This window comes from Rousettus aegyptiacus, unplaced genomic scaffold (genome assembly GCF_014176215.1).
Source record: "Rousettus aegyptiacus isolate mRouAeg1 unplaced genomic scaffold, mRouAeg1.p scaffold_m13_p_17, whole genome shotgun sequence".
NCBI lineage: Eukaryota > Metazoa > Chordata > Mammalia > Chiroptera > Pteropodidae > Rousettus > Rousettus aegyptiacus.
In genome coordinates this window covers 16,143,465-16,163,535 of record NW_023416292.1, presented here as the reverse complement: position 1 = coordinate 16,163,535, position 20,071 = coordinate 16,143,465, and the positions used below count along the sequence as shown (strand labels likewise).

Sequence of the window (20,071 nt, the reverse complement as noted above, 5' to 3'; positions counted from 1 at the left end):
CCCTGCGGGCCTCTGGGGCAGAGCCAGAGTTTCCCGCTGATTAGCAGAAGCTCAGTGCCAGCCTCTTGTCCAGGAGCCAGACTCTGTGGACGGGGTCGCTTCTCTTTCTTGGAGGAAATCTCTTGATTCCCTTAGGTAAATCCGGACCTGTGCCTCTCCAAAGCATGTGAGAGGACCCACTGTCATCAGGGATGCAGCACTGAGCCTGGGGTGCAAGCTATTTATTTCTACTTGACATTTGGGTAGGTATTCGGTCCAGGGAGGTTGTTAAAAACGAAACCTACTTTCAACTAAATTATTAACTAATTATTAACCCACGTTGACACCACTTTTATAACTAGGAGCCACCTTCAGATTTGACATTTATGAAGAGTGGTCTGGAATAAAACCAGAAATACTCCCAGCCTTGCCCAAGCCCATTTAAAAACGAGTGCATATAAAACCAAGCACTATGCAAGAGCCAAATATGAAAATACACCAGCAGAGGGCGCTGAGCCCCCATCGGTCCTTGTCCACTGACCTCTCCAGAAGGAAAAGCTGCAAGGAGGAAAAGAAATTAAACAAAATTAGGGGTCTACACTCTGGGTCCCACCCTGGCTTCATCTTTGGAGTCTTGTGGGAACTCAGGACAACCGACATCTCTGGTTCATAGCTCTGGGAAATCTCGTAGTCACCCACATAGGGATCAGTTCTAAAAGGCCACCCCACGATTCAGCATTTAGAACTCACAATGAAATGACTTTCATTCATTCCTTTATTTACTTAACCAGCATTTGTCGAGCACCTACTAAGAGCCAGGCACAGGGCTCCCCATAAAGTGGTCATAGTTAGATTCTGAGTCTAGCCCCCAAGTCTTTCAAACCTTTAATATAGAGAAAATAGAACGAATGACACAATTTTCTCTTCTGGGGTCCAAGAAAAGGAATAGGGGAAGTACAGTAGGGGAAGTACAGTGTGGAGGAGAGGAAAGAAACGGTGGGGAGAGAAGGAGGAGGAGAGGGGCGTAGCAGGAACGGGACCCTGGGAAGAGGAAGGGAAGCTGGGTGTGTACGAAATACAGACCTTGGCGAGTTCCTCTTTAACATCTCCCCAATGCCCTTTCTGAACCTCGATTGGGACTCATCTCTCCAGAGCCTCGGGACTGCACGCCCAGAACTGCTGTCGCACGTCGCGGCCTGGCCCGCCCACCATGGCTACTGTGCTCCGAAGTCTTGTCTTCTCGCGTGCTGCGCTCGCGCCCATGCCCGCGGCCGCCCTCTGTAGCTTGGGGTTGGCGGGCCATCCGTCTATTAAAGTAATGCGCTCTGACGTGTGACGGACGGGTCCGCCCAGGGCGGACTGTGCATCTTTTAAAGAGAACCCCAATTTGTGTCTAGCTGATAAATTCCCGACCCGCGGGCTGGAGAAACACGACAATTTCAAGCTGTTTGTGTTGAGACGGCATTGGGGGAGCAAAGCCTGAGCGCTACCGAACGCTCTCACGCAGTCTCTCAGAGGAGCTGGCAGGAGGGACTCCTGAGGGGTGCAGGGCTGGTATGGAAGGTCACTGGCAAGGCAAGGATTTGAGAGGCTCTGGGTGTGTGTGTGACAGTGACTTCACGCGTGTGTGCGTGGACGGGCCTGGAGGGAGACGGTCGCTTCGTGGGGACAGGATGGACTGTCGCGCTGGACGCCGGAGAACCACCGAGGCAGGAGACAGGGCCCGCAGGTGCGGGGGCCTCGCGGCGGCAGCTGCAAGCCGGGCTCTCCGAGCGCCCACACCTGGGAGCCCCTCGCCGCGCGGGGCTCAGCGGCCTCGGCACGGACCAGACGGCCGCGCGCGCGCCCGCCGCGCATGCGCAGCGCCCTGCGGCTCGGCGCCCGGCCGCGACGGTCCCGCCTCAGCCGCTGGGTGGCGGCACGCGGGCTGCTCGTCTCCTCAGGCGCCTGCCGGGGCGAGGTGAGTGGCAGCTAAAGGGGCAGAAGAGGCCAGTGTGACGGGGGAGGCCAGTTGAGACGCGGCCTTGGCCGGGGCAGACTCCTTCACGGCGGCCACAGGCGCGCGTAGCCGGGGCCCAGCCGGTCGGAGTTGGCCCTGGGGTTGGCCTTGGGATGGGCCTCGGGCCACGTGCGCACGGTCCCCAACCCCCCCCCCCCCGTGTTCGCTGCCTCCCCTGCCCCCCCCCAGAGCGTCCCAAGGAGACCCCCACCGCTTGTTATTCCTCCGAAAGGGGCCGCTGTCTGCGCCCCGAGTTTTAGTGTGGTAACGGGGAAATCAGCGGTGTGTGTGTGTGTAAGAAAGTATTCCTCGCACTGCAAGGGCACGATGAATTGTACATTTTAGAAGAGTGAATTTTATGGTATGTGAGTTTCCCCTCAAAAAATGGATCGAGCGGTTACAGGTGCGATGCGTGCCCTTGGCTCTCTATGTTGTACGCCTCGATAACTTTTTTTAAAAGGTTGCTTTAAAAGTGAGGGTGCTAGTACTTCCCGACCCGCACCTGATTTTAAAAATGTTCCCAGCCACGGTCCCAGCAGAAATGGCACGTCCTCTATGAAGCCGCCCTCGCCCCTGCTCTGAGCACCCTGAGCATTCAGGGTCGACACCCCGCCTACAGCTTGTTGCTCTTGAAGCCCGGCCACTCAGAGTGTGGCCTGGAGACCAGCATCACTGCGTCCCTGCGGGGAGCTTGTCCCTCCCGGGCAGCGTCTGGGGCTGCCCCCGGCCAGCGGACTGAAGGATGAGCCGGGCAGCAGAGGCGTTCACCACCGATCTGGGGACAGAGACAGTGTGCCTGCTTAGCACCCTTCTCCCTAACAGAACCAACTGTTAGAGCGGCGGGCCTCACCCCTGGCTACTCATTCCAGTCACCTGGGGACCTCTGGCAACACCGGCCCAGGCCCGTTAAATCAAGACCCTGCAGGAGGCTTCACTGGTTGCTAGTGTTCCCAGGTGATTCGAATTTGCAGGCCGTTGGCGTGAAGCAGGCAGAGTGGGGATTTCAGCTGGTCCACTCCCATTTAAACAGCTGAGTAAACGTGCTGGGAAATGATGGCAGCCGTTGCCAGGTAGATGACAAATCGAGTTGACAGGTGAGATTCTGGGTGTCAGCTCTCTTCTGTTCGCTGAGTCATTTGAGGGCATTTGGAGCCAGCCACCATGTCCACCTGAGTCACTTCCCTCTGGGTCTCTGAGGAGTGGCTGAGCTCCAGTAGGTCAGAGGTTGGCTCCTGTGGACCCGACTGTGTGGCCTCCCATGGCCGCGGGTTCTAGCAGCACAGATCGGGGACCAAGGGTAAACAGCTGGTCAGCAGATCACAGTCTGGATAAAGTTGGGGGCAGGGGAAGCTTGTGGGGGTGCACGAGGATGGGCCTCCTGCCTGGTGCTAGGCTGAGTCTACCCCAGTAACACCAAGCCCAGATTCCATCTTCATGGCAACCAAGTCCCTCCCCTGGGAATCTGGGTCCAGCGACAAATAGTGACTTTCATCAGTACCAGAGTGTAAAGTTAAACTGGCCTATTGACAGGGAACAGAGAGATTTAAAGCAAACGCGTCAGGAGCCACTGATCCCTGGCGATGGGGGCGGGAGGGGTGGGATGGGAGAGGATAGGGCCGTTTCTAAACACTCCTGACGCATTATGGGGAAATGTGGTTTGAGAATGATCCCTAGGAAAGAGTGAAGATGGGGACCATGTAAAATAGGGTCACTTGAACGAGGTACTAAAATTGTTAACGTTATGAAGATTGAGGCATGAGGAAAGACCCCGTTGTAGTTCTAAATAGCCTGGGAACTTACTTTTTCTTTTCTTTTCTTTTCTTTTTTTTTTTTTTTTAATTTCCAGCCCTGTGTCTGTGGCCAGATATGCCTAGGGCGGTGAGGGTAAATTTCTCTGAGGAGGTAATAAGTGAGCACGCTTGAATGAAATACTGGAGAAAATCGTGGAAGTACCTGGTGTAGGGAAGCAAAAATATAAACATTTATTTCTTCATCGTGGCCTGACTTTCAGCCAGAAGTGCTCACCGAGGCCCCCACACCCTTGCAGGAAGGTATCCATAGTTATAAGGCAGCCTCAGGTGTGGGGGTGTAGACCTGGGGGTGCAGGGGATCCGCTCAGGGGGCCCGCCACCTTCCTGTCTCACATCAGCTGGGTGCAGTGGGCCACGGGGGGTTCCAGCCAGTTGGATTCAGGTGCTCAATTCCCTCCTGGCCTGAGGCAGCGTCCTTAGGGCGTGAGGTGAAGTGCACGACACCCTGCCCGTGTCCCAAGGTGTGTTCCCCTCTCTGAGCCTTTCCTACTTCCCACAGCCAAGGGGAGTTAGCAGCAGGACATACTCCTTCGCTTGCTTTTCGGATGCGGGAAGCGAAGGGCACGGGGACCCTGAGACCGCAGGAGGGGCCCTGGGCAGAGCTGCCCTCCCTGCAGGTGTCAGGGGCTGAAGCAGAATAAAGGGCAAGGGCAGCTGGGTGAGTGGTGAGTGCTTCCAAGTAATGTGTAACCCAGGACTCCCAGACGCCGCCTGGTAATCGCGCTGTTGATGTCAAACAGTCCACTGGCCCAGAACAGGGGCACTTGGGGAAATTTAAAGCGCCACTGAAATAGTAGATGTTACCATCTTCGTCCGCGCTATGGGTATTACTACCATTGCAGTTTCTTCTTTTGCTAAAAGTGGCTCCGTTCCTGGCGCGGGAATGATAGCAACCTTACACCAGCATTGACTCGACGCCAGGCATTGTTCTTAATTGCCGCCGTGGCCTGCCGCCCCGGTGGGAGGCAGCGGGGACCGCAGGGGCGTGCAGTTCCCGCCGTGCCCATTGGGTGGCGCGGGCGCAGCACTGTGTCCCGAGCCTGGGGCGGCAGGCGCAGGGGCTGACCGCTGCGGGCAGGTGGGGAGCGGGGGCAGCCCGGTGCCTCTGCAGCCTCACTGCGGCTCGGGTTCCGATAAAGGCCTTCCCTTTGCTTTCTAGCAACTTTTCTCTTCGGGGACATGCATCTCAGAGCAGGCTCCAAGGCCATGGGCTTGGCAGCCGTGGGACTGGAATGGGAGTAAGGACTGGGGGAGGGGAGACGCTTGCTGAGAGAAGTGAGGAGGCGCGAAGGGATCTGCGCTCAAGGCCAGGCTTGTGCCAGTCTTTTAGGTTTAATAGTTAACCAGCCCACTGCGTCCTGATCTTGGGGTTCCTGTGCTGATGCGGGGACAGGAGGTGTGAGGGAGGCTCTCCCACGCGAGTGAAGCAGTGGAGAGAGGGAGAGGACTAGACCCCTCGTCAGGTAGGCCCCCTCGCCCTCCCCTCCCCCTTCCTCTCCCACCGAGGGCATCTTCCTGGTACCTTCTCTGGAGTTTCTCAGATTCTGATGGGAACCAGCCCGCTCCCCCCTACTTCTGAGTGGACCTTTCCTCCACGCCTGGGCCATGAATCACCTGCCCTATTTGAATTTGGTTTTCTCCTTGCGAGAAGAGACACAGGTAAAAACACTGTCAGGGGAAGCCAGGAAGTGGACCTGCGCCAAGGTGCCTGAGGATTCATGGACACCGTGGCGTGTACACCTTAGAGTACAAAACTGCCTTCCGCTCCTTTGGCGCATCCACGCAACACCTAGGACGCTTCTCCATGCACAGAAGGGACCTAATAAGGGTTTGCTAGGCACCGACTGTGTCAGAGCGAGCAGAGAGCAAGGTCAGAATGGCGTGTCCCTGGGCCCGTGGCAGATCCCGCCTCGTCTCAGGTTCTAGTTCAGCATGGCGAGGACGGCCCGGCCCTGCATGCTCAGCAAAGCCCCCAAGACATTCCGAGGCTTGGCGAGTAGGCCACACTCGGAGGAATATCGGCCAGAGCTTCTGGGTGCTGCCGTGCGCCGTGCACGGGTGGGAAGCTTGGCGGCGGCGTTCCCGCCTCCACCTCCGGCTTGCTGTGGCTGCCGTCTTCAGCAGCATTTTGTCCCCTGCCCTCAGCCTCCCCGGCTTTCCCTTGCCTGGTTTCTTTATTCGTTTTGTTTTTCCTGAAGTCTCTGGAACGTTGAGCCAGATTCTTTCAGAGGGTAAGCGCGTCACCGGTGTCACCCTGGGCTTTCAGGAAGCTTCAGACAGTTGTTCAGCATTGGGTAAATTCTGTTAAGAAATGAAATGTTCATTTTCTAGCCATTATTAAAGAACCGGCATTCTGTAACCACTTCATTTTCTTAAATGAAGAAGTTCTGATCTGAGCCCAAACTACCCCCGCATACCCACCCTCAATCCTCCAAGACTCCTGTACTTCAAATCTCAGGACTGTCAATCAAAATCTCTTTTTTAATTTTTTAAGCTCTTCATGGAATTAGAGGGGCAGGTTTTGTTTTTTAGGAAAAATTAGAAAAATGCCTCAATTTCTTTACTAAAAGACCTTAAAGGGAGTGCACTTCTCTGGGGTTTCCTTTTTCCCTCACAGCTCAACCTTCCATCATAAAACTAGAAGGTTGGCAGACAAATGATACCCGGAGTCCTCAGCTGCGTATTTTATTACTGCATTTTTAAGAGCCATATTTTATAATTGCCCTGATAATACGAGGGATGGCGTTTGCGAGAGAGAGCGAGTCAACAACACCTTCCCTGCTGGCGTCTGCCCTCTAATAACCCCATGGGACGGAGACACACACCAGGGAGGGATCATCACAGGACATGAAAAAGGTGGAGGGCTGAGTGCTGGCGCCAGAAGCGCTTCAGAGACAGAAAGCAGTCACTCGGCCAGACAGGCCCGTGGCTCGCGCTTGGAGAAAGAAGTGAGGAGTGGAAAATGGCCTCTTTACCTTCCCAGGAAACACAAGGCCTCGCCCAGAGTTTCCTGTGACTTCGCATCCCCGAGACACTGACTGCCCGGCCACGGTCCGCGAGAGCTCAGGAAAATGAACGTGAGGGGGGCGGGTTCCCCGTGAGGTGAGGGAGCGTGAGGACACTCGGGGCTGTGCCCTCCAGAGGCCGGGGGAGGGTGCACTTAGCCGCTTTCTAAAAATTATTTTTCGAAGTTAAATTTGGCAACGTTTTTCCAATATTTAATGGGGCTTCAGGAAAGAGATAATACAGGCCCTTCTTTGTTTGAAGGGCATTAAACTTACTGGAATCTTCTCTGCTGCAGAAACAGCCGTTCCACTTTATTTGCTAACCACAGAGAACTTACCTCGTGGCAGCCATGGGCCGTCTGGGGACCCCACAGGCTGTGCAAAGGACAGGTGCTCTCCCCTGGGCCCCAGGACACTGACTCTTCAAGGTTTCTTTGGACCCCCTAAGTGCCAGGTGCGTCATTTCCACTTCTTCGATTTTCGCATCTTCCCTAAGAGATGCCTGAGCTATTGCATTTCCGGATGAGGAAAGCGAGGCCGAGGGAGGCCAACAGACTGGCCACCTCACTGAGTGTGGCGCCACCCACCTGGGATTCTGGGGACATCTCAGGCTTCAGTAGCTGCTCGTGCAATGAAGGACGGAAGAGGGTCTCAGGGATCCAGCCCAGTTATGAGTCACCCTCCAAATTCTCTCTGTTGCGTCACACCTTTTGTCACCGCAAAGCCAGGACAGTGATCTTCAGCTTTTTCATCAAAGACCCAAGAAAACTCCTGTGTTCCCACCTTCTCTGCTTTGATTCTGGAGCTGCTTGACCCAATCACTGTTTCACGCCCTAAACCAAAGAATAACCTCGAGGTTATGAACATAGACATTACAGTAGGAAAGGGGAAGACACGGACCTACAGGACAGCGGCATGGAGCCTGGAGAATAATTTCCTAAGTCTCCAGGAACACCAGAATGGTATGCTAGAGACAGAGAAAACAAAAGTGTTTCCTCTCTGACTCATTACTTGCCGTAACAGCAAGCAAACAGCTGAGGGGATGAATCCGGGCCACACGGGGAAGGCCAGGTGGGCAGTGCCTGCATCATGTAGACACAACCAAGCAGCCTGTGCAAGACAAAAAGGCTTGCTTCTGAAACTTCTGGAATCTTCTCGGCCCTCGAGCATGACAGAGCTCATCTGAACATTTTAGGAACCGTTTAAGCACCCACAGTGGAGGCAGGAGAGCGGGAATGGTCGTCATTAGGGACCTCGGCTGCATTTTGAAGGCCACACAGAAAAGCAATGGACAGAAAACAGGCCCCAGCTGAGTGGTTTCCAAACAAAAACTTAAGGAAAAAAATGTACAAGGAAATGCGTGATATGATTGACAGTGACATGAAGTGATGGATGGCTGTTCCCCTACCTTATCTGAGACCCAGTTAGGGTCCTGCCCCCTCCCAGGAGGCCCCCACGGCAACGCTGGCATCTAAGCTTTCTCCCTTCCCTGACCCACAGTTTTTATTATGGGTAGAATGTGCTGGTGTGTTCAAAACAATCCGCCCTGGTATTTGACCGATCTTCTCTCTCCAATACCCGGTTTGGGGTCAGGGACTCCATCTTCAGTGAGAAGGACGATGATGCTTAGTAAGCACTGCCTTTCAATGCAGGCAAGAGGGATCCTGGCCCCAGTGCCACCTTCCCTAGGGATAAGCCCACATCCTCCCTTCCGGACCATTCTCCACATTCGTGGACCCCATCGCAGGTCTGTCCTCCTTGGGTGGACCATATTGCCAGTTCGTGCAGTGGCCGAGGGTCAGCTGTTTGCAGGAGGTTTGACCTGTATGTGAGACCTTTCATGGGGCCAGATCCTGGTGGGAAGAGAGGGGGTTGGGCTGAGTCCAGGCACCAGGACCATCTCCCTGAGCAAGCCCATTCTAGTATGGACTTCTAAGGAGTCCAAGGGTTCTACACTGGAATGGGATGTTCCATCCTCGTGTTATTCCGAGGAACTTGAAAGGCAGTGATGCAGAGACACCTCTCGGGCACGGGTTGCCTGGCTTGGAGTGGCAGGGTGACAGGAGGCCCCCAGCGGAAGGAACGTGGGCTTCCATGGGGTCTTTTCCAGCCCCACAGCAGCCCGGGTCTGGCCCGGCCGGCTCAGCTGCTGAAAGCTGTTTAATTCTCATCTTGCCATCGCTGTCACCTATCTGGAGCCAAGAAACACGCCACTGAAATAATGAAATGCCTAGCTAAGCTTAAAGATAAAACCATGGGGACTTTCTAAATAACTAAGTTACAAAAAATGAAGTGGAAGCTGCAGATTTCTGTAATGAATTCAGAGACTGTTCTAACATGGAAATAATGTTAAACAAGGGAATTTAAGGCAAAGAAGTTAGTAGCCAGGAGAGAAAGGCAACCTGTATGGACTACACCAAGACTGTCTCAGAAACAAATGTGCACTATTTGTAGTAACCATTCTGCATGTGCCATTGATTTAAAACACAGTATGCCTTCCATTTATTTTAGATCCCGCTAATTTAAACGAGGGTGAAAGGACACAGTTCGGCTAGACTGATGCTCTCCTCTACACTGTTTTAAAGATTTACCAAGAAAATTCAGAGGACAGACATGAGTACAAGGGGAGTGTTAGGTGTAATGAAGAAATCAGCTCTTTGAAGGTCTTTCGCACAATCATCGCGGGTATGTGACTGGAGCTCCGAATTATAGATGAGTCATCCATTCTTCGAAGGAGGCTGCATAGGGTCTTTTAGAAGGACTTGGGGAGCATTTTGAGTGGTTGAAAGAAGCAAATTGCATTTCATTGTCATCAAGCAATAATGACAGAGCCCTTTGATGCCTAATGCAGCAGGCCACATCTGCTAGGTGTTGACTACAGACACGGCCCTTGGCCAAGCACTTGCTTGCCAAGCATCTGGCCCTCACAGCAAGACTATGAAGTATCAGGGACGAGTGCATGGCCATCTGACAGATGAGAAAACTGAGACGCTTGGAACCTAAGTGCCCAAATTACCCAGCTAAATACCAGGGAAAGAAAGGTACACCAGGCTCTCTGCCTGTCTAAAAGTTTACTATCTAGGATATTTTTAATGTTGTGAATTTTCCAGTTTTAATAAGTTCAGGTCCATCTTACAGCTGATCTGGATCTGGTGAGAGTCACTAAAGTAAAACAATATGAGATTTTTTTTCTAAACTATGAAACTATGTCCACGTATCATGCCAGGAATGAGGAGGAAACTGTCGATGGGATGTCCAGTCACACTGGGCATCGCCTGCCTGAAGAAGAACATTCTTTTTTTCCCTTCAAATTATGATATCTTATTTAAATATTTTTTTCACTTTTATTTTATTCTATTTTAATTTTTTTAACATTTCATTTCTTTATTTTTTCCCCCTCCCTCCTTTCCTCTCTCCTCCGGTAACCACTAGTCCATTGTCCATGTCCATGAGTCTCTGTTTGTTTGTCCTCCTCATTTGTTGCTTTTAGGTTTATACCCCATGTATAAGTGATATCATGTGATTTTTAGCCTTTTCTGTTTAGCTTATTTCGCTTAGCATGATTATCTCAAGGTCCATCCATGTTGTCGCAAATGGCAGTATTTCATCTCTTCTTATGGCTGAGTAATATTCCATTGTATATATGTACCACAGCTTCTTGATCCAGTTATCTATTGTAGGACACTTCGGTTGCTTCCATGTCCTGACCACTGTGAATAATGCTGCTATGAACATCGGTGTGCAAATATCTTTTTGGATATGGGTTTTCAAATCTTTGGGGTAAATACCCAGTAGAGGGATTGCTGGATAATATGGTAGATCAATTCTTATTTTTCTGAGGAACTGCCATACTGTTTTCTATAGTGGCTGTACCAATTTGCAGTCCCGCCAGCAGTGTATGAGGGTTTCTATTTTGAAGAACATTCTTATTTCCAGACTGTAATGTATTTATTGTTCCTGAACAATGACAAAAACACTGATAGTTTTGTAACAGAACCTCAGGGAAGCTGCTAACAAGTTGGCTTTTCTAATTCATGTGGAAATGTTCATCTTACTTATCTGAATTGTAGCAAAGGTGTTCATTTGCATGAGAATCTGTGGAGGTTTTGTGAAGCTTATACTATAGCACACAAATGTGAATTCACGCAAAAGAAAATCGGTGAAGTATCTAAGTGTCAGCTCTTTTTCCTTTGACCCTCGCATCTTACATGGTTTGAAAACTATTTAACAAAGGAATTATATAAATATGTTGTATCACTTAGTAGATTTTTATGGCATATTCGCCTAAATAGTAACTGTGCTAGTTTCAAAAATAGCCAAAATAAAGGGAGGAGGAGGAGGGTGACTCCAACTTTTGACAATAACTAAGGAAGCTCTGTATTAAGTGGCCGGTTAAGATCTAGTAGCTCTTTTAACTTCAACTAAAGCATTGGCATAATTCTAATCTCTATAACAGGCATTATAAAACTAAGACAGTGAGAAAGCAGATTTGAATGAGAAGGAAGCTGAGAACAGCAGAGAATGAGAATCAGATAGAAACTGGAAGGAGACAGAGATTAGGAGAGGCGGCCAAGGAGAACACCCACTACCGGTGACTAACACCCACACCTTCACCAGGAAACGCTGCTCACCCGGCTGGGCCGTAAGGTCTGGTTATCTTTTGGACACACGTGGCAGGTGGGTGTGCCATTTCCATGCCCCAGCCTTCCTAAGCCACCTCTCCTCAAGGTCCGGATTCATTTGTGCACAGTACGCATTTTGTGTAGCACTAATTATGTGTCAGGCCCTGGGCCCTGCCAGGGGACACACCCATGAACAAGGAGAGCAGGTCCCTGGCCTCTAGAGCTGACATTCTGGTCAGGAGATTCAGTCCATAACAAAGTAGATAAAAAATTGTGAGAAGTGCAGATGGCGATTTGTGCTATGAAGGAAATAGTGCACAAGGCAAGGGGATCGAGTGTGATGGAGGGACGGAGGGGCTACTTACAGAGGCGATCAGGGGAGGCCTCTCCGAGGCGACGTCTTGGCAGGGAAGGGGCCGGCCGTGGGAGGCTCCAGGGTGTGAGCACTCCAGGCAGAGCAAGTACAAAGGCCCTGGGGCAGGAAGGAGTTTGCTGCATTGGAGGATGAGCAAGAAGGCGCCAGTACCGCTGAACTGCAAAAGAGGAGAAAGCAGACGAGGGCGGAGGAGTCACGGCGGCCGGATCACGTGGCCTTCTAGGCCGTGGCCAAACGCTTGGCTTCTCTTCTAAGTAGAATGAGAAGCCCTTGGCAGATCACAAGTAGGAAAGGGATAAAAATCAATTTACATTTTCCAAATATTACTCTGACTATTCTGCGGAGACTGGGTTACAGGAAGACGAGAGGAAGGTCGTGGCTGAAGAGACTGGCTGACCATGGCGTCCTTCTACCCACAGGGGTGCATGCAGGGATGGGCCCGTGGCCTGCTGGGGGCTGAAGTCCGTCCGTGGGATGTTTCCCTGGAAGTTAAAGGGCAGATTCTGCTCTGTTTAGAAGCTGAGCTACACCCTCTGCCACTTGGAGGAGCCAGAGAAGGTGATAAGAGGCTGAGAAAGGGATGGGCAGCATCAAGGCCACACCTGCAACCCCTGAGGTCCCAAGGCCACCAGGGTTCCTACAGCTCTTCCATCAATTCCAAGACTTTCTACAGAAGGAATTCTAACAAACGCATGGAGGTTAGGGATGGAGAGCGGGTGGCCAGGGAGGAGTAGGAGAAAACAAAGCAGGAGGTAGACGTGGCCTTGGACCTGAACGTGGCTGGGATCCGAGCAGAGGGAAGCAGGGATGCCGTGAGCTTTCGGCCCAAAGATCTCGCAGCGAGTGAGGACTCCGGACCCTGGCAACAGGACAACCGCATGCTCTCTGTCCAAGCACTTAAGTTGCTCATATCCCCAGGGGACGCTGCAGCTGTAGGACCTGCAATCGGTACAACAGCGAACAATTCTGCGTTCTCAAAGATCAGAACGGTGCTTAAAGAAACAAAACGAAACAGGGACAGTGCCCGAGTGTGTACAACATCCAGGGCAAAGCAAAATTCATTCACAAGGATTTCCTTTTAGAAAAGGGGCAGAAGATCCTGAGAACTTTCTACAAATGTCCTACACGTTAATAAAGATAAGCAAAATCTCACAAACACTGTCTTTATTATGTGTGGTACCCTCATTATTTTATTGGAGTGAGTGATACATTCTTATAGCTGCTGTCTCGCCTCGACCCCTAAAGCTGCTGTTGCGGTAAAGGCTGATGTCTCTCTACCACAAACTGTCCTTCTGCAGAAGTTGCGACCTGACTGCACTCAGGGGTGGGGGTCCGGTTTTGAATGACAAGCAACCAGGGTGCCTGTGGCGGGGCAGGGGGTCGATGGATCAAAAACGGTAGATAGGGGTCAGATGTGGAAGTGAAGGAGGAAGCCTTCATTTTAAAGCGGCGAGTTTCTGCTGTCCCTTCGTAGGCACAGCAGGAAGATGGTCCTTTCCTGCCGTCCTCGCGTTCTCCAGCCTGGCATCGCCGCTCACACACGGAGTCCTCATGGGGCTAGAGCCGCCCTGCGGCCTAGTGGGAGACAGGGCCTCCCAAAGGGGCCCCTAAAAAGTACTGCTGCGCCCAGTGTGTTAAAGTTTAGAGCAACACACTCCCATCTTTTCCTTACAGTTCCCTCTTTCCTTAGGTCCGTGGGTCAGGGCCAGGCATCGATTTGGTGTCAAATACCGGCCTCTCCTCACCTGTCACCGAGGCTCACACTCCTCGCAGTCAGGCTCGTCACATCTCTTCTCTGTGGTCCCTCAGGTAAGGAGGCTTTAGGTGGGCCAGTCCCGCCAGTTGACCTGGAGTATCTAAACCCCACCCCCACCCATCCCTCAGCACTGTACCCAAACCTAGGAGGTGAGATGAGCAGATTCGTGGTTAAATACGATTGGGCTGGCAGCCAAGGAAAGAGTACTTTAGCCTGGAGCACTGGTTGAAAATACAGCGCCCCCCCCCCCCACCCCCGGTTTCATTCTCCAGGCCAGGGCCTGAACTTCTGCACATTAAACCAGGGCACGCCCACCCCGAGGTTCTGAGGCATCGATTTTCAGACCGTGTGAAAGCCTGCTTCCAAAGGAAGCAAAGCTGGAGGTCAGGGGGTCAGTGTGGGTTTGCATCCTGCGTGACAGAGGCTGAAGCCTGATGGCACCAGGTGCCACCAGAGAGGAAGGGGAGGAGATCCAGGGACAGAGCAGGGTTCAGAAAGGTAGCCAGGGACTGGACTGGGGAGGAGAGAGGAAAGGGGGCTGGGCAGGGTCCTTTCAGGCTTTTCCAGGAGGAGGTGCTGCCGTCACACATCTGGGGGACAGCCCTGGGCTCCCCTCCTCTGTCTCTGCTCCCCAGACAGCGGCTCCTCCTCCTGAGGAGCACTCAGGTTACAGCTGTGCCGTGGCCTCGGACATGGCCTCTCCTCAGGCCTGCCTGATAAAGTTACCAAACATGAAGTGTGACAGATCCCTGGAGGAGGACAGTGAGTGGAAATGATGGCCTAACCCAGAGGGCTGTCTTTTAAGCTCTAAACCCACCTGGTGGTAACACCTGCCCCTGACATTTCCGGAGCTCCCTCTTCTGAGGAGTTTAAAAATGCCTCTGCTCCATGGGGCCTTCATGACCCCAGGGCTTTTTTTTTTATTTGTTTCTTTAATAATGTACACAAAGGATTATCAATAAGAAGTATAAAAGTTATTTTTTGTTTTTATCTATTTGTTATTTAGTAGGGAGTATTAATCTCATTTGATAGACACAGAGCTAAACGGCTCACTAATTTTAGAGGTTTTGACCTGAAGCTGCTCTTTCCTTACAGATTTGTCCTTTTGTGTTAATGAGGTCCCTGTCCTGTGTGTGGGACCCATGGGCCTCAGAGAACCTCACTTGACAAATATGCCGTCTGCCGGCTTCATATTCACGCGATGTGTCTGGCCAGGGGCTCTGCCCGGAACGGCAGCCTCGTAAATGCTGCTGATTCTCCCCGAGGATCCGGCCTGGGCCTCTGGACTTCATGGAAATTGTGGGATCCTTCCACAGCTGAGGTAGGAAATGGGAATTGGTGTCAAAGTCACTTCTACGTTAACCCCCTAGAAAAAATGTGTCTGTGGCAAAGTTGGTGAGGCGGAATTGGGAGGTGCATGTCAAGGCCGCAGGACTGGGGACGGGGGCGAGGCGGGCAGGGAGGAGAGCAACTACAGGGTGCCGTGTTAGCCCCTGGCTGCGGGAGTCGCAACCCGATGGCTCTCAGGGGAGGGAGGGCCAAGCTAGCCTGGCTCCACCGGGTGTCGCAGCCTCTGGCTTGGTCACACAGGGCGTCTTCCAGATGGCCAGGTGGTCTCACCGCTCGTCACAGTGAGAGATGAGGGGAGAGGAACTCACCTGCTGGCTCCTTCCTGTCTCCTGTCTCTCACTGGTCACAGTTCTCTCCTTGGGGGTTAAGTTCCCCACGGTTCTGAGCCGTGTCACCTGGCATCAGAGGCCTAGCGCTCTGCCAGGGAGCAGCAGCCTAGGCCAGAGGACAGGTGGGGCCGAGCAGACCTGAGAGGCACGTAAACGGGACTTGGTTCCGTGGTAGACGAGGAGTTAGGGATTTTTAAAAAGGAAGTTGTTCTTCCGCCTTTCCACTGGAACAGTGGCCCTGCTGGAGAAGTTGTGGGGCAAAAAATTCAGATGTCCTCACTTCACAAACTACCCCACTTCATTTCTCTGCCATGCCCTCATAGTTATTGAGTGACCTCGCGAAAGCCATTCAACCTCTCAGTGCCGATATGGCAATGACATGAAGTCGATGTAATACATACAACACAAGGTCCTTTTGAGAAGTTAGTGAAATAAGGAATGCATAAGCGCTTTGAAAACACAAGGCGAGGGGCCTTATTAGTACTTCCCCCCTCTTTCTGCAGCCCCACCCACTATCCCTCTTGAGGCACTTCTGACTTTTTCCTTGGACCCCCTTGGCTCTGTTTCTACCAAGTCTCTCTCCAGTTCTGGCCCCTAACTGGTTGCTTTCCTCCTTTAAGCTCATCTGTCCCCTGAAGCAACCTCTCCTTGGCACTCTGTTAGAGAGAATCCTGACATCCATATCAGAGACCTTATTCTTTTAGCAATGATGGTTTGCTAGGGCGATGTTCTCATGATTTCACAATAAAAAAAAAAAAAAGCTTTCTTTTGAAACGATGAGTAAGCTCTCCACGCATACCAGCATTTGGGAACTATACAGCGTGCCTGGGAAAGGCTGGTCAAACTGTACCAAGTCTCCACATTCAGGCTGAAAGGAAGGCAGGCCAGCTTGTTCATTTTATTGCCCCGAACATGCTTTCCTATGGGTTGTCTCATCTTAGCCTCCCAGTAACCCCTATGAAGTAGGAAGGCCATGTCCATTTTTATAGGGGAGGAAGTGGAGTTTCAAAAACAAACTGAGTGATTAGCCCGAGGCCCAGAACAGCCAGAGTCCAGGCGAAAGGGACACACTGTTTCCTCTGGGTCCAGCTGTTTTCTGTTGAACACCACCGTGTTTGGTCCGACTTGTCCCTATGTCCTTTGTTCTCGATTTTCACAAGAACTTTTATCTCCAGAGAAAGTAGCTTGGCTTCTGACAGATGCTTGTGTTCTTGGTGACACAGTTTCTTTTACTCACCAAGAAAGTTAGTCTCAAAGCCATGCAGCCATTAGGGGTCAACGAGACCAGAAGGCTAGCCTCCCGCCTTCGGCTCAGTGGAGGCCTAACCCGCGCTTCCCAGCTGGTCCAGGGAGCCCGTGATGCCATGAGCTGCCCCAGAGCTCAGAGCAGAAGAAAGGTGCAGGGACTTTCCCAGCCGAACCTCATGTTTCGGGGCTCCCCTTGGGGTGGGGATACCTGAGCTTCACCCTTTACCTCTATCCCCAGAGGTGCGATGGCCAGATAAGGTAACTACAGGTCTTTCACGGCACCAAATGTTGTTCTGCTGGTTTCTGTTCCCGGAGGGGACTGTGGTATCTTGAGAGGAGACCTGGGGGATGGGAGTGGAGTGAGCAGGGACTGAAGAGGCAGAAAGGGGATCGGGAGAGAAACTCCAGGAAAGAGCGGAGACGCTGAAGGGGATGCCGTGTGACCGTGACGCTTGTCCATTCTCCTCTGTTTCCCTGTGACAGGGTCAGTCACATTCATGTGACTCCTTGGTGCTTTTGGAGTTGATGGGGGTAGGGGGCGGGGCAGAAGTGGGGCAAGGGGGGCATGCGGTGACACAGGGCCAGCACCAGTGCTCTTCGTCCTGGGCAGGCCACAGGCTGGAGAGCTCGACATTGAAGAGGCCGTTGGTCTCTGAATCTAAAGATCCATGTTTATCAAGAATTCCTCCTTTAGGTCTGCTCCACGTTCTTCCTCTTTTGACTCAAATTTCCATCCATTTCTTCCAGTTTGGCGCAAGTCGAATCGTTGTCAGTGTCCCACACTTCGACTCACAAAACCCAGAATTGTAGAAAAAGGAGTAGCCGCAGAAGGAAGAGCATGCAGCCAGTCAATGGAAATTGTGGACCGAGCGGTTTTGGAAAGTGAATTACACTGGTACAGAAGCTGGACCGCAGCCATAGGGAGGAGCTTTTCTTGTTCTGCAGGAAAGGTAGCAATTCCCACTTGGTGAAATAAATTATAGGGGAAACCAGCGCGATCTGGTTCTTCCAGTGGTTTAAATTCTAATGTTGATCGACACGCATCTGAAGCCACCAACAACCCTGACCACAATTTGGAATAATGGCTTTCGTCATCAGATCAAACGTGTCCAAAACTCATCAAGCACTGATTTAATTTCCTCGGCCCTGTCCTGTCTCACGCGTAAGGGCTCCAAGGGCTCCTCTCAGTCCGTTCAGATACTATAACAAAATACCACAGGTTAGTTGGCTTATAAACAGCAGAAGTTTATTACTCACAGCTGGGGAGGCTGGCAGTCTGAGATAGGGTGCTAGCACGGTCAGGTCGGGGCCCTCTTCCAGTTCACAGACTTTTGGCTGTGCCCTCACATGAAGGAAGGACTAGGGGCTCCGTGGGGTCTGTCTTATTGTGGGGGCGGTGATAACTATTCACGAGGGCAGAACTCAAGAATCATCTCCCAAAGGCCCCCCTCCTAATCCCACATAGTGTGCATTAAGACTTACCATATGAATTTTGAGGGGACACAAAAATCCAGACCAAAGTAGTGTCACAGTTTGCAAACCTCAGCAGTGTCTGCCTCTGTGGAGGTACCCAGGTTTGTTTTGGTTTTGGATTTAAAAATGAAGATCTAGATATTTATTCATATTCATATATATGCATATGTTATACATTTACAAATCAAAGGCAAGGAGGGTAACTGGGTCTTAAATGACAATAATATATCCGTTTTGAAGGATCATTGTTTTTCACCAGCTACCATTTAGATTTCAGGGCACATTTCACTTCTCATTTCACTTGACACATGAGAAAATTGTTGCAAGCTAGTTGAGCTGTAAGGTGAACTTGACCGTGATAATGGCACACAGATCAGCAAAGACAGCAAGGTCAGCTGACCGGTGTTCTGTTCTCCTCAGCATCTGTATCTCCTGACCTGGTTCAGGATCACCTCTTTGTTCTCTGACGATGATCAGATTAGCGCAAAGTGGTCCAAGAACATCTTTTGTATCATTACCTGGTAAGGACATTGACAAATGTATATACAATGAATGGACTCGAAGAGGCTGATTGATATGTGTAATTAATCCCAGACGGCCACCTTTGCACCGAGCTGTTAGCTTAGATTCCTTTTCTCAGATGGGTCTAGAGATTCTTGGACAGATGAGGAAAATGCCTTACATAGAAAAGGTCTGTTTGACTGTCCAGTCCTGTTATGCCAACCGGATCGATCAGGATAAGCGAGATACGCTATGATAGCACACAGCCCCCACACCTTAGGATTTAGGCACAGAAGTTCATAGCTCGCACCACATCTGCTGCAGGTGTGGGCAGTTATCCAGGGCAACTGTTCTCACATGTTGACTCCGCGTTTTGTTCTTGTGGCACTTCCACTTCCCTGATCGCCACAGCAGGGAGCGAGCGAGGGCGAGCAAATAAATGCTTCCGCCTGGAAGTGACACGTGTCATATTTCACCCCGTGGCCACCCTGAACTCCAAGCAGGCAGGCGTATCGGTTATTTGTTCCTGTAAACGCACCACCTTGAACTTACGCTTTACCACATATTTTAGTATTTCTCGGAATTCTAAGTAGGCCAGGCACCTCCTTCACTGGTTTTGTCTGGGTTTCCATATATGGCTGTAATTGGTTGGAGGGTCAGCTGGGCTGAAAAGTCCTACATCCATGTGTCTGCCATTTGGTGCTGGCTGTTGGCCGAGGTGCCCCAGTCCTTCTCTGTGTGACTTCTCATCCTCCAGTGGGCTTCCTTACATGATAGTCTCAGGACAGTGTTCCAAAGGGTCAAGGACAAAAGCTGCAAAGTCCTTTGAGCCCAGGCTCTAGAACTTGCAAGACACTTCCACCACGTTCTATTGGTCAAGGCCAGTCACAGGGTGAGCCCAGATTTAAAGTCTGGGGAAACAGTGCCTTGAAAGAAGGAGCTGTAGACACTGTGGCCATGTGTTTTGATCTGTGACAGCAGGTACATGTACAGACAGTTCTTGTTATCCGTGGTAGTTATGTTCTATAAAGTCATTGCCAATGCTGGTTTAGAGAATCCTGAACTACTACTTCTAGGGGAAATACATGGTTAGGGTACTGTGAGCCTCTGGAAACACTTTCATCAACTGATCAACACATAACCTTGTTATATGCGTGTGTCTATCTACTGACACCTTCTTTAATATTTATTGCTGACTCATTAACATCAAACTCATGGCCAACAGTACTGTGACTCGTGCCTGAATAAAGCTCACCTGACATGTATTTTTCCCATAAGACACACCATGGCCTTCTTATGCTTAGAAACTTTAGACAGCATTTCAGCCTTACACTTGGGAACGATTTAACCAGTGAAATCACCAACAAAAAGTTCAAAAGTGTGAAAAATATGTCACTAAATAGACCCTCAAAAGGACATATTTATACTAAAAGTGCTGAAACAAAGAGGCAAGTCAATGCTTTGTTTTACCTCAGCTGGGGACGTGTGTGTCAGACAACACAAAATTTTCACCACTCTGCCCATGTCCACGAATGACCATAAAAGCAGCGTGAGTGTTGATTTGGGTGGTTACAAATCAATTTTAGCAAGGAAGCAAATACTGAGCCCACACATAATGAGGA

The 20,071-nt window shown here is 51.1% G+C and overlaps 1 long non-coding RNA gene across 2 annotated transcripts in view; it reads left to right on the top strand.

Annotated features, from left to right (window-relative positions):
- Positions 1 to 1,852: 1,852 nt before the first annotated feature.
- LOC107509033 overlaps positions 1,853 to 20,071 on the top strand; it is a 33,525-nt gene continuing 15,306 nt past the window's right edge. For both annotated transcript variants that reach the window (XR_004955150.1, XR_001596435.2), the window contains exons 1-4: positions 1,853 to 1,939; positions 13,483 to 13,601; positions 14,644 to 14,869; positions 17,223 to 17,425. This is a non-coding gene — a long non-coding RNA (uncharacterized LOC107509033). The remainder of the gene's footprint in view (positions 1,940 to 13,482; positions 13,602 to 14,643; positions 14,870 to 17,222; positions 17,426 to 20,071) is intronic.